This window comes from Leucopleurus acutus, assembly GCF_964270905.1.
Source record: "Leucopleurus acutus genome assembly, chromosome: 17".
NCBI classification, from domain to species: Eukaryota; Metazoa; Chordata; class Mammalia; order Artiodactyla; family Delphinidae; genus Leucopleurus; species Leucopleurus acutus.
The window spans coordinates 66,520,843-66,526,842 of record NC_139159.1 but is presented as its reverse complement, the minus strand read 5'-3'; the positions used below and the strand labels follow the sequence as shown (position 1 = coordinate 66,526,842).

The 6,000-nt window shown below is 38.0% G+C and overlaps 1 long non-coding RNA gene across 1 annotated transcript in view; it reads right to left on the bottom strand.

Moving 5' to 3' along the window:
* Positions 1-1,384: 1,384 nt before the first annotated feature.
* Positions 1,385-6,000, bottom strand: part of LOC309974046 — a 30,630-nt gene continuing 26,014 nt past the window's right edge. The window contains exon 2 of the long non-coding RNA XR_014326851.1: positions 1,385-1,620. This is a non-coding gene — a long non-coding RNA (uncharacterized lncRNA). The remainder of the gene's footprint in view (positions 1,621-6,000) is intronic.

Genomic DNA, 6,000 nt, shown 5'->3' with positions numbered 1-6,000 from the left:
AGCACTTTTATGAGTTCAACAGTTTTCCATTAGAGTTCTGAAAATGCTTATTCATTCAGTTCAGCAGTATAGTCAGTTACCAGAAACCTGTACTTGTCAGAGTCCTTTCAATGAATTCCTTGAAGATGAAACCCTTTTATACGAACATATTTGCAAAAGCAACAGAGTACACCCAGAACTGTCTGTAAATGACAAAAGACTTAAAAATGACCACAGTTAAAGATCTGATGAAAGTTCATAATAATGGAATTGACAAGGAAATTTAGTTATTTCTGAGATATACATTTTAAAGTACTAACTAGAATTATGACTTATAACATTATACCAGAACATATAAGATTTTTAGAAATTTCATGTAATGTCTGAAACATTTATATTAACATATTTCCATACAAATAACCCAAAGAAAGTTTAGTATTAGTTGTTTTGTTTGTTTGTTTCTTTTCTTATACTTCAGGTTCTTATTACTCATCAATTTCATACACATCAGTGTACACATGTCAATCCCAGTCTCCCAATTCATCACACCACCACCACCGCCCCCAGCCACTTTCCCCCCTTGGTGTCCATACGCTTGCTCTCTACATCTGTGTCTCAACTTCTGCCCTGCAAACTGGCTCATCCATACCACTTTTCTAGGTTCCACATACTTGCATTAATATACGATATTGGTTTTTCTCTTTCTGACTTACTTCACTCTGTATAACAATGTCTAGATCCGTCCACGTCTCAACAAATGACTCCATTTCATTCCTTTTTATGGCTGAGTAATAATCTATTGTATATATGTACAAAAATTCTTTATCCATTCGTCTGTCGTTGGGCATTTAGGTTGCTTCCATGACCTGACTACTGTAAATAGTGTTGCAATGAACACTGGGGTGCATGTGTCTTTTTGAATTATGGTTTACTCTGGGTATATGCCCAGGAGTGGGATTGCTGGATCATATGGTAATTCTATTTTTAGTTTTTTTAAGGAACCTCCATACTGTTCTCCATAGTGGCTGTATCAATTTACATTCCCACCAACAGTGCAAGAGGGTTCCCTTTTCTCCACACCCTGTCCAGCATTTGTTGTTTGTAGATTTTCTGATGATGCCCATTCTGACTGGTGTGAGGTGATATCTCATTGTAGTTTTGATTTGCAATTCTCTAATGATTAGTGATGTTGAGCAGCTTTTCATGAGCTTCTTAGCCATCTGTATGTCTTCTTTGGAGAAGTGTCTGTTTAGGTCTTCTGCCCATTTTTGGATTGGGTTGTTTGTTTCTTTAATATTGAGCTGCATGAGCTGTTTATATATTTGGGAGATTAATCCTTTGTCCGTTGATTCATTTGCAAATATTTTCTCCCATTCTGATGGTTTTCTTTTCGTCTTGTTTATGGTTTCCTTTGCTGTGCAAAAGCTTTGAAGTTTCATTAGGTCCCATTTGTTTATTTTTGTTTTTATTTCCATTACTCTAGGAGGTGGATCAAAAAAGATCTTGCTGTGATTTATGTCAAAGAGTGTTCTTCCTATGTTTTCCTCTAAGAGTTTTATAGTGTCCGGTCTTATATTTAGGTCTCTAATCCATTTTGAGTTTATTTTTGTGTATGGTGTTAGGGAGTGTTCTAATTTCATTCTTCTACATGTAGCTGTCCAGTTTTCCCAGCACCACTTATTGAAGAGACTGTCTTTTCTCCACTGTATATCTTTGCTTCCTTTGTCATAGAGTAGTTGACCATAGGTACATGGGTTTGTCTCTGGGCTTTCTATCCTGTGCCATTGATCAATGTTTCTGTTTTTGTGCCAGTACCATATTGTCTTGATTACTGTAGCTTTGTAGTACAGCCTGAAGTCAGGGAGTCTGATTCCTCCAGCTCTGTTTTTTTCCCTCAAGACTGCTTTGGCTATTCAGGGTCTTTTGTGTCTCCATACAAATTTTAAGATGATGTGTTCTAGCTCCGTAAAACATGCCATTGGTAATTTGATAGGGATTGCATTGAATCTGTAGATTGCTTTGGATAGTATAGTCATTTTTACAACATTGATTCTTCCAATCCAAGAATGGTATATCTCTCCATCTGTTGGTATCATCTTTAGTTTCTTTCCTCAGTGCCTTATAGTTTTCCGCATACAGGTCTTTTGTCTCCCTAGGTAGGTTTATTTCTAGGTATTTTATTCTTTTTGTTGCAATGGTAAATGGGAGTGTTTCCATAATTTCTCTTTCAGATTTTTCATCATTAGTGTATAGGAATACAAGAGATTTCTGTGCATTCATTTTGTATCCTGCAACTTTACCAAATTCATTGATTAGCTCTAGTAGTTGGTGGCATTTTTAGGATTCTCTATGTATAGTATCATGTCATTTGCAAACAGTGACAGCTTTACTTCTTCTTTTCCAATTTGTATTCCTTTTATTTCTTTTTCTTCTCTGATTGCCATGGCTAGGACTTCCAAAACTATGTTGAATAATAGTGGTGAGAGTGGACATCCTTGTCTCGCTCCTGGTCTTAGAGGAAATGCTTTCAGTTTTTCATCATTAAGAATGATGTTTGCTGTGGGTTTGTCATATATGGCCTTTATTATATTGAGGTAGGTCCCCTCTATGCCTACTTTCTGGAGAGTTTTTATCATAAATGTACAGCATTTAATCTTTATCTCTCTGAGGGAGGCACAAATATCCCCATTTCACAGAAGAAGAAACTGAGGTTTCAGACCTCAGAACTCAGACCTACGGTAATTCCTGGCACATAGTAGGTACTCAACAAACATTTATTGAAAGTTAAGTGAATGACAAAATCTTTCCCTTCTGTATTTTATGCTGTGATGAGAGGCTGAGACTGAAAACTTCATTTTCCTTTGTTTGTTGGGTTCCTATTATGTTTTGTCAGTAGAGGCCACTAGAGGGAACTGGAAGAGGGGACGAGGGAAGAGGGATATCCTCCTTGAGCTTGCCATTCCGTTCAGCATCAGACCAGCCACACCCTTCTCCCAACAGCAGCAGTTGGTTCTGGTCTTCAGTTTCTTTGGTACGCCCGGAACCAGTTTACTGCGTCTTGTCAGAGCTATAAGCAGCAGCCGACAGCACCCCCGCTCAGAGGTCTGAGCCTTAGCTCTTCAAGGGCTCTCCTCCAAACTCTTGAGGGATCAGCAACAGCCAGCTGGCACTCCCTCCCCAAAAGCTTGAGTCCTTAGCTCGCACAGGGACATCTTCCAGTTCCTGAGGAGGAGGAGTACCCACTTCTCCTCAGAGGTCTGGATTCTGGTTCTGCAAGTCCCTCATTTGCATTTCTAGATTCTGAAAACCCCAATCCCTTCCCTTTATTTCTCCAGCCTAGCAATGAATGCTGCTTTTTGTGTTATCTCAGTCTTTCATTTTTTGCTGTTTCAGACTTCAAATTTCAGACAAATCAATTCTCAATATTCTTCTCGACAAAATACCTAGTGTGATTCTGGTTTCCTGACTGGGGCATGACTGATATGGAATAGCTACCTTGTAGGACGGTTATGAAGATTAATTTCTATCTGGTTCATAGTAGATTCTCATTAGCCATTATTTGATTATTTAAAGCAAACCACAGCATTGCCTCTCTCTCCCAGGTTAATATCTTCTACATATTTGACAAGCATACATTTTATCCCTTCATCCAAGACACTGTCAATAATCTTGAACAGAACAAGGCTAAGGACAAAACCCTGTTTCACATCATTAGAACCTATCTTCAAAACTGGCTTCACTCTTTTTGGTCAACATTCATTAAGTATATTATTATCCTCTATGATGGAAATGTGTTATTTTTATCATCAGATAATGATATTTTCATTTTGAGAAAACAAGAAAACATCGAGTGCTTTAGACAACTTTTGGCTATAACACAATGAACTGAAAAGAAAGCTGGTTGGAAACTTAATCCTAGTTCTTCTGCTACTTGATTAATGTGTGATTGTGGGCAGGTCACTGAACCATTCTGCTTTCCAGCTCCCTTAAAAATAAAATGAGGAACTTGAAGTAGGCAATGTTCAAGATTCCTTCCAGCTTTTTTACTCTAAGTAAAAAAAGTAGTGTTATCTCTGCATATTTCAGATCACTGAGATATTTCTGACACTGAAATGATGATAAACCGACTATACTCCTAACAGCAAGAAGCTGAAATTGGGCATGAATGCTTCCTTCTTTAAGCAGATATGAAGCCAGTTATGTCAAACCTGGAAAAAAAATCCAAGTGAAATAAATTTCTCAGGCATGTCAGTATTTCTATGGCTAATTCACTTTGAGCCTAAGAGGAAGGGAAGCTAGTCTAGCCAAAATTATAATTGTGAGGAAGCTACCCATTCCTTCTTATCATGAAAAAGCCCATCTATAATAACGACAGGGCTGGTGGTATGATGTGATCATAACGCTACCCAATTATCTGGGAGTAGAGTATGTGTTAAACTTGCCAACTAGAACATCAAGTTCAGCTAACAATTCTCTGTGGCTCCTAACTGCCACTGTGGCATCGAGCTGTCTCCTCACCAGGGACTTCAAACAGTGTAGCTGACACCACAGGCAGCAGCTAGCTGAAGTTTCTCCCCTATGTATTTAGAAAGAAATAACCACAACCACAGAAGCCAAAGAAGTTTTGCAGCTTCCCTACTGTCCAGATAAATATTCTCATTCCAGAGTAGTAAAGTGACGGGAGCCTAAAATATCTGCGGAAAGAAAAGCCCAGATCAGAAAAGACAGAGATGTCATTCCCATGATTAACTCTACAATAAAACATTTTTCTGATACTTTTCTTCCCCCCTTCCTTCCTTCCTCCCTCCCTCCCTCCTTCCTTTCTTCTTTGCTTTCTTTTTTCCTTTCTTCCTTCCTTTATTCTTTTCCTGCTTTCCTGTCTTTCCCACTTAGAAAATATGTATGGCCTCTGTATTTATTAAGCTATTACAGGAGAGAGGAGGAAGAAAGGGTCATCCAGACAAAATGAGTAGAATGTGGATAGTGAATCACATGAGAAGAAGCCCAGCAGCTCCACAGATCTATGAAGCACAGCACTGGGGCTGAAGTGGAGGGCGTGTGAAGGAACAATGACAGAGAAGATGAGGGAAACAGCAGAGGCAAAATCACGGAGCAAATTTATGTGGCACCAGTGTTTGGATCTACATTGTATGTAATGAAAAACCACTGAAAGGAGCTTAGCATTTTAGAAAAATTATTTTGTGGTCAGTGTAGATAATAGATTAGAACAGATGACACTAGAAAAAGAGGGAAAAGATGTTAGAGACCACTGCTGTGTTTCAGGGAAGATCTAGGAGTGTTTGGGTTATGATTATAGCAATTGGAGTAGACAGGAGAGGACAGATGTGAAACTCCAAAAAAAAAAAATGGAGTTGAATGACTACACATTAGAGGGTGTGAAGGCAAGGGAAAGAGAGGTCTAGGATTACTCCTAAAACTTAAATTGTTTGCTATTTGTCTTTGCCAGGTCTCAATTATACATGTTCAGAGGAAGAACTGAGTCCTATGTTTTGCGAGAAAAACTGACTAAAGTTTTCTCTCCTATCTGTAACTATGGTGCCTGAAATTCTTTGATCATGGAGAGTTAGTCCTATTGCTTCAAAGTTGTGCTGTTCCATAGGAATCCCAAATTACCATGCACATCACTCCAGATAGGACTAATAACATAAGCTTATTATTCTTAATTCTTCAGAGAAGTACACCTAAGAAAAAGAAATTAAATAAATTTTTTTCTCAGATGACTGTTGAGCATAATATTTCCTTCCTATGTTAGTTTTAGTATAGAAACAATATTTTAATAACAACATTTTTTCACTGAGAATAATTTATGCTCTGTCAATATGTGTCAAAGTTATGGTTTTTTTTTTTTTTGTAGCCTCAATACTACCACAGATCCACAAGAATAAGGATTTACCATTTGATATGCACAGGCTTAAGTGCTCCTCAGGACAGGCACTCATATTAAGGAGGATGCTATTAGCTAGATAAGCTAGATATAAATTGACTGGAAGAAGGAATATT